Raw genomic sequence first — 7,913 nt, forward strand, 5'->3', positions numbered from 1 at the left:
TGAGAATGAGTATCATATGATACTTTTGCAGATTCGAGTATCACATGATACCTTTTCAGATTACAGTAATATCACTAGATACATTTTCACATTTTACATTGCTCTCATCCATGTACGATGCATGCACGGGAGTATATGGAACATAGATGTAGGGTAAATCAGTGAAGAGCATGGAATTAGTATCATGCCTTATGCTTGTACGGATTCATATTCCTTTGTTAAACATACACCTACAAAGTGGTATGCACCCATATACTCATTTTGAAAACATATATACCGTTATAAACTTGTAATCTTGTATGCACACATACTCCTTATATATAGACGTAAGTTCTTATATAGTAAAGTGCACATCAACCTCCTAAAGCACCGATCAAAATATGCTTGGTCCACCAAAATTTGTGTCCCCCACTGAGACATCCACTCAGCAGTGCACCAACAAAATTGTACCCAGAATCTCTACTCTGTAGAAATCGATGGCTGCAAATACCTCAAACTGAGCTTCAACCCAATCCAACGGTCCATGTTATATGGATCATCCGCCGGCTTCAATGTAACGCGCGGCGCTCGTCCACCCCGCGGCCAAGACCCCCTCTTCCTCACAGCCCGGCCAGGGTTCGAACGCTGCCTCCCACCTCCCGCACAGATTTTCCACCAAATTTGGGTCTTCCTCCCGCGCGACGCCCGCGAACTGCGTCCTCAGGCTGCCGCCGCAATCCCGCCTGCCGCCTCCGGCCGCCGCCGCGGTGAACCCGGCCGCCTCCGCTTCGGCCGGCGGGAGGCCGCGGTAAACACGGCTGCCTCCGCTGAGGCCGGCGGGAGGCCGCGGTGACGCGACGCGCGCCGCCTTCCACCTCCGCTGAGGCCGCCGGGAGGCCGCGGTGGACGCGCGCCGCCTTCCACCTCCGCTGAAGCCGCCGGGAGGCCGCGGTGGACGCGCGCCGCCTTCCACCTCCAAGCGGGACAGGTAGAGGGACGCCGCCGCCGACCTCCAGGTCGGATGCGGGAGAGGGAGACGGCGGACTGGGATCCGCGACCCAATCCCCTACGCCTACCGTGAGGATGACTACCATTTTTTTCCACAATTGCTTTCATATTTTTCTTGATTCTGCTTCATGGTTTCACTTGTATTGGGGTAAATTTTTCTCAATCTGCTTCATGATTTCCCGATGCGCCAAACCCTAGAGGTCGTGGTTGCGGCCTTGGTTCGGGCGGGTGCCGCGGTTGGAGGGGAGGTGGAGCTCGATTTGGAGGCTGCAGAGCTCGATTCGTCGGCGGCGGAGGTCGATTTGGTGGCGGCTGAGGTCGATCCGGCAGCGGACCCGCAACTGGCCGAATCCCGCCGCGGCGCAGCCGGCCGAGGCAAGGCCCTTCGCTGGCGGCGAAGGTGGGGGCACCCTGCCCCAAAGAGCGCCGCTGGCGATTGCCGAGGTGACATCAAGGCCCAAGGCAGCGGAGTGGGGAGGACCAGATGTGGCATATGCACGGCATAGGCAGCGGCCGTGGCGGCGTTCACTAGGTATCGTGCTGTTGCTCATGTTTTCCTTAGATTCAATCAATCTATTTTCAGTTTCCAGTCTCAATTTGTGAAATTTCTTGCCGGATCGTGCGTTTGGAGGTGCAGCAGTAGCTTGAAAGGGGGCAGGCAGCAACACTTGGGGGGTCGATGCCGCCGGTCGCCGGCAACAAAGCCAAGCAAGGTCCCCGCTGCTCCACGCCTGCGTGCGACGCCCCGCCGCGGTGGCCTCCATCTCCGCCATGCTCGACGCCCCCGCCACGCGGCCACCCTCCCGCGCGGATCCCCCAGGCTCGTGGGCCGCCTCCTCCACTGCAGCGCCGCCGGGGTCCTCCGCTGCGCTGCCGGGGCGCGAGCCCTCCTCTCCGCCTGGGCGGCCCCCTCCTTTCCTGTTCAAGCCTGGTAAGTCACCCCAACCGAGATCCTTTCCCCATTTTTTAGGGAGAATTTTTCGTGCGTGTTCTCAGCAGAACTGGGTAGTGGAGTGCCGGATTTCAGTGTAGCAAAATGCAGTTTCTAAGCTGGAGTTCAGGAAAAATGTTGTTAGTTAGTTGTGTAATCTGAAAACATTTCATTCATTGGCATCTCTGGATTAGCATCAGTGATTTGGGGGTACATCGAGTGCAAATCAGTAATTTGGATTAGCAAAATTTGAGGCACACACACAACCTATCTGACAGCATACATCGAGTGCTATTCACCAAGGTAACATGCACCCATCAGACTCTGTAATCCCAGTGCTTGCCAATATGTTAGATGGGACTGGTGTAATTTTTGGTACAAGAAATTGGAGAGTGTGGAGACCCATTGAGTGCATGGGTGTGTCCTTGCTCAAAGTTACCTGAAATATTTTTTACTCCATGCAAATAGTGGGACTCTTCTATATGAATACACAGTTTTGTTCAACTAAATTCTCTACTTAAAAAGCTTGATTTAGGAGACAGCCTGGCATGCAATGCATGCCCAGTCTAAAATGTGGTGCCATAGTGTTCATAGATTCACAAGCTAAATATGATCTATGTTAAAGGTGTGACTAAAATGTTCATACTTTAGATTTAGTTTAATTATCACCTTTCCCTAAGGAATGATCACTCTTTTTAGTCAGGAAAAATGTGGTTAGTTGTGTAATCCGAAAACATTTCATTCATTGGCATCTCTGGATTAGCATCAGTAATTTGGGCAACAGTAAAACTTTTGAAGGCAGTTTTGAGAATTGAGAGTGGTCCAACTGATACTGTTAACAGCTCCTTTTATCAGGATATGTTATTATTAGGTTTGTTCAAGAATGAACATATTGCTGTGTGCTCAGTGCTTGCAGGCAGCCTTGCACACTGGTAGCCATGGCTTGTGTTCTGCTAGAATATTTCTTTGCTTTGGTGATCCAAGTTAAATCCTGTTCCATTAGACACAGCATATCTCTCTGCATCTTATTACGTGGTGCCATTTATTATTAGGTTCTCTTCTCGGATGTTAAATGCATGCTACTCTTTTTTAAGCTTCTTGCAACACGCTGTCCCTTCCACAATACAAGTAAGATTCTGAATGCTTGTTAATTTGATGGCGCTGCAGATTTGCATGATTTAGCACTTGTTCTGCAGTTTTGGATTAAGGCATTGGTGGCCCAAGCAATTGAAGCCAAAAAAGTGAAGGATCGGAGGGTGTTGGCATGGCATCAGTGGGGTGGACGTGGATGAGGCCATGCTGAGGTATATTTATGGAGCATATGTGTATTCATTTTCAGACTCATGACTACTGCATATTGTGGGTTGTAAGGTAACATGATTTCCGGAGCATCTGTGTATTCATTTTCAGACTCATGACTACTGCATATTGAAAATAGAAGTTCAATGCCTATGGAGCATCTATTGATGGTGCTCGCTGTTAAAAAGATTTTGATCCAAATGACCGATTGCTGAAATCCAGAGTGCTTTGCCGGTTAATCTCGTGGTGTGGCACTTATAAGGATGCTGCATCAAAGATGCTTGCTGACAAGTACCACGCATAAAATATTTCCAATTACTGAGATCTTCGCATAATACGGATAACAAGTTAAATATGATGCATTCGCGTGCTGTAGTGAGCTTGATCCTTTGGCTTCGTGCTGCAAAACCAAATTCGGTGCCTTTTGGATTTCAGTCCATCCAGCCAACACAAACCGGTCAGGTATCCTGGGTTATGACCAGTTGGTACCAAGGAACATCTTCAGTCATGTGTTTGTCTTACAGTGCAAGATGGTACTGATTAGGATGTGTGCCTGATACTTTGTCTTTTTCTCAATTTACAGATTCTATGAGATCATTTACAAGCGTCAGGAAATGTCTTAGATGCTGCAATCAGAAAATACAAAAGATTATTTGGCACATAGAAGCACAGAATCTGTTCACAGATCCACAAGATTTCTGATAGGCGATGATATGGAGCAAAAGGCAGCAGGTAACACATATTCTGAATCGATCTAATAGTCATACTTGTAGTTATAGTTTTCCTCAAGGCCTGCGTTGGGCTACCGTGATCTAGACATGCCTTTGGACATGGCTTGATTTACATACGGGTTGAGATTGATTTCTTCTCTTTTCTTTCGTATATCAAACTACAATCTACTTAGATGGATTTTCTTAGCAGGAATTGTACTTTGGGACATGCTCTGGTCATGCTTTGGAACTACAATTTGCATCTGTAAAGGGATCCTTGTGTTTGCAGTTCTGCCGTCGGACCCAAAAGTAAATGGAACAAAAAGCAAGTTTCAACTTTGGTTACTATTCTCACTATTGTTGCAGGCGTACCTCAAATACCACTTGAGGCCTCAATTTGGGATCCTACAATACTGCAACAGCCTTAGATTTGCTGCAATAGATGAGTACTGTACTGCACTCTGCGTGTTGTTATATCCATTTAGCTGAAATGTGGCTAAACCAAGAGGTGATTAGTTTACCTTTTCACGGTAGACTGATATTTGTCTATCTATGATACACTAATGATTTTAGGTTAGAGTGGTATACTTTCCATAAGTCACTGCATATTATGAAGACAATAATTAACAATAGCTTTCATTTAGCACAGAGTTGTCTTCTAATTAGACTGAGGGTTTAATCATTGAGAACAGCATGAATATTTCAAAGCGACTTCATTATGTTGTTTGACTCTGTTGACTAATTCAGGTACCGACCATTGATCAAGGCAATGGAATATATGGCACTGAACCAACTGAAACTTCACTGACATTTCGGTCTGATGAGGTGCTGCGTCCAAGCCACAAAAATAAATGGCAGATAATTGTCTCATGCAGCTCATTTCATCTGTTTAGATCTGTAGGAATTTGTGTGTGGCCTTGCAAGTTTTACTTCACATCCTCTTGCTGGGAACCAAACATTTTAATCAATTTTTCTAGGTGTACTTTGGTCAGAATTTAGCCTGCAAAGAAACTCTATAAGGAAACAACAAAGGAAAGATAATCAAGGTTGGCAATCCAGTTTATGTTGTGCAGGCAATTACTTGTTCTAATGAAGCCCCAACCTGAATCAGAGCTTTTCAATTTCCCATGTGCAATAGACCATAGTAGCATTTAAACCGAGTTGTCAACAAAACGTGAGACAAAGCATTTGTCATATGTATTGTGCTCAGATTAAAAGAAACAACTGGCTGTTAAGACTATTGGATGATGCAATAAAACATTTCCCACATCACACTACTCATGAATTCTCAATCGTCTTATTGTTATTTTGGACTATGGATCATGTGTTGTTTTTTTTATGTCTGAAATTTATCCGTGGCGTTAGCACGGGCATACTTACTAGTATATACTAAAGTTAGTACACATGCTTAATTGCTTCATTGGGTGGCCGGCAAAAGCGTGCATGCAGGTATGCAGGATGCTGCCGAGAATACCGTAAAACTGGTGGTTAGCTTCCTCCTCTATTGGGCTTCTGCCCCGTATCCGATAGCGTTGAAGGTACTAAAGGAGTAAGTACACACAGGAGTAGAAAAAAAACATACATTCTTTGTGGCAAGCAACTCCAGATCTGCAGTTACTGCTAGGTGTGAATTTGTGCCTATACTATACACATGCACATCATGCCCATGTGGGTTTATGTAGGGATAAATGACCCATCAAAGCTTGAAACCAGAAACTGATCTATCTAGACTAAGGTTCTGTTTGGATTCACATATTAATAGATGAAAGTGCTAAACTTTAGCATTAATGTATCCAAACAGGAGTGCTAATAGGGTGGGCTAAAAGTTTAGCTGAGACTCAAAAGTTTTAGCAAAGTTATGAGTACCGGTAGATGCTACTTCCTCTATTTTATTTTCATGTCTTCTTAGGTTTGTCCTAAATTAAACTTATCCAAATTTGACCAAACTTATAGAAAAAAATAATAACATTTACAATCCCAAATTTGTTCCATTAAATCCACCATAAAGTATACATTGATAATGCATATGTTGGATATTATTATTGTTTCTATATATTTTCAATAGACCTGATCAAAGTTAATTGACTTAGGATAAACTTAATACGACATGTAAATAAAAAAATGGAGTAAAGTTTGCTCTCAACTTTAACTCCTCCAAACAAACCCTAAATTAATTATTTTCATTTTCTATGCAAAATGCAAGAAGTCACTTGGTGTCTGAAATTAGATACATAATATATTTATGAATATTTATACATACGTACTATATATCGTATCCTACCGCGCCCCGCGTCGCGCATTTGGCGAATCAATTGCATCAAGCACTAGATATATACAGCTATAGTCAAAAGCCCAAACTCCTAACATTGCGACTCCAAATTCCATGAGCTTAGGGAGAAATTTTGGTCTTCCAGGCTTGATGTACTCTCGCTGAAGATAGCACACTGCAGTGGCACTACACAAAAACACAAGCTCACAAGCGACTTTATGTAGCGAATTTGCATCTGGATCACCGATTCGAGGCATCCTAAAACTTGTTTACCTTGATCACCTGTAGACATTATAAGGGGGGTAAATTGTTTTAGGATATGTGGCTGCAAAATATACTCCTTTGGGATGTTTGAGGTAAAAAAAAAAAGATGATCAAACGGTATTCTCTTTATCAGTAAGCTATCAATTGTCGTGTTAAAACCAGACTGGAGAAAACAGCCTTTATTGCTAATGAGATGGACACCTCCAACGTAATAGCATGCGTCGAGGAGGGTAGAAAACAACTGTGCCCAGATCAAAGACATCACACATGAGGAAAGATCGGATGAGACAGTGCCACTACTTCCTAGTACTCCTGCACTCCAAAATCCAAATGAGATGGGGGGAATAACGAGTAGATACCGAAGTAGGGAGTCCGGCCGGCCACCGCCAGCGCCGACGACCTGCAAGCGGCGTTCAACAGTAGGTCAAGGCAGCGATGTCTTCTTCCCCAAATTCCAATCGCGATATCCTTAGCCGGCTACGGTTCAGGCTATCCTCACACGTGTTCCTCTAAAATCATCCTCTATAAGAAATTTTCTCACCTAGTCATCAAGATTCTATCCTCTATTTTCAGTTTCCATACACCCATTCATCCTTTATATCTCCCTCTATATCAACTACCAGCATGTGGAACCCACGCGTCGTTTTTTTTTCTTTTTTTATGAACCGAGCCCTCTCTCTCCCTCTCTCTCCTGGCCCCAGCCGGCCCTCCGTCGGTCTACATCCTCGCCGGCGGCCAAGCCCTCCGCCCCTCCCTCCCTCGCCAGCGGCCGGCCCTCTGCCCCTCCCTACCTCGCCGGCGGCAGGGCCGGGCAGCCACGCCGCACCGCGAGGCCAGCTGCTCCCCTCCCACCTCCCTGCTCCCTCTGGCCGGCGGCGGGGCCCCGAGCTCGGGCATGGCCCCCGTCCCTGCTCGCTCTCCCCTGCGGGGCGGAGGTGGGCGGTGAGCGCGGCATCGGGCAAGCCGCGCGCCCCGAGCCGGAGCAGGCCGGCGGCGGTGCAGCGAGTGCCGGCGGGCGGCGCGCTCGAGTGGCAGCACCTCGACTCGGGCGCGGCACATCGGGTCCCTACGGTCGCAGCCTCCCACGACGGCTCATTTCCTCCCCGAATCCCGCGGCGGCGGTGAGCTGCGTCAGCTGTAGCGACCTGTGCGCGGCGCTCGCCTGCCTCCCAACCTTCTCGTCCTTCGCCGCGTGGAGGCCCGGCGGAGCGGCCGCGGCGAGCGGCGGGGAGGCCCGCGCGTGGCCGGGCGCAGCGCGGCAGCGGGGCCCCGAGCTCGACGCTATGGAGCAGCCCGCGCGCGGTGCTCGACCGCCTCCCTCCCTTCTTGTCCTTCGCCGCGGCGGGGCAGCCCGAGCTCAATGCGGCGGACCGGCGGCCTTTGAGTTCGGCCCTCGCCGGCGGCAGCCTCTCTCTCCCTCTTCCTCCCACCTCTCTCTTCACGGCGCGTCCCT

The 7,913-nt window shown here is 47.7% G+C and overlaps 1 long non-coding RNA gene across 8 annotated transcripts; it reads left to right on the forward strand.

Annotated features, from left to right (window-relative positions):
• The first annotated feature begins 548 nt into the window (after positions 1-548).
• On the forward strand, positions 549-5,204 carry LOC120690134. 8 transcript variants are annotated; one of them, XR_005681601.1, is made up of 8 exons: positions 549-1,056; positions 1,186-1,519; positions 1,625-1,918; positions 3,086-3,222; positions 3,329-3,679; positions 3,801-3,949; positions 4,139-4,435; positions 4,675-5,204. It is a non-coding gene; the product is annotated as an uncharacterized LOC120690134 (long non-coding RNA). The 8 variants fall into 8 exon arrangements; XR_005681604.1 differs by adding an exon at positions 2,971-3,046 and having other exon boundaries at positions 552-1,519; positions 3,115-3,222; positions 3,594-3,679; XR_005681599.1 differs by having other exon boundaries at positions 554-1,519; positions 3,594-3,679.
• Positions 5,205-7,913: the final 2,709 nt, after the last annotated feature.

The sequence above is a fragment of the Panicum virgatum genome, chromosome 9N, assembly GCF_016808335.1.
Source record: "Panicum virgatum strain AP13 chromosome 9N, P.virgatum_v5, whole genome shotgun sequence".
Taxonomy (NCBI): Eukaryota; Viridiplantae; Streptophyta; class Magnoliopsida; order Poales; family Poaceae; genus Panicum; species Panicum virgatum.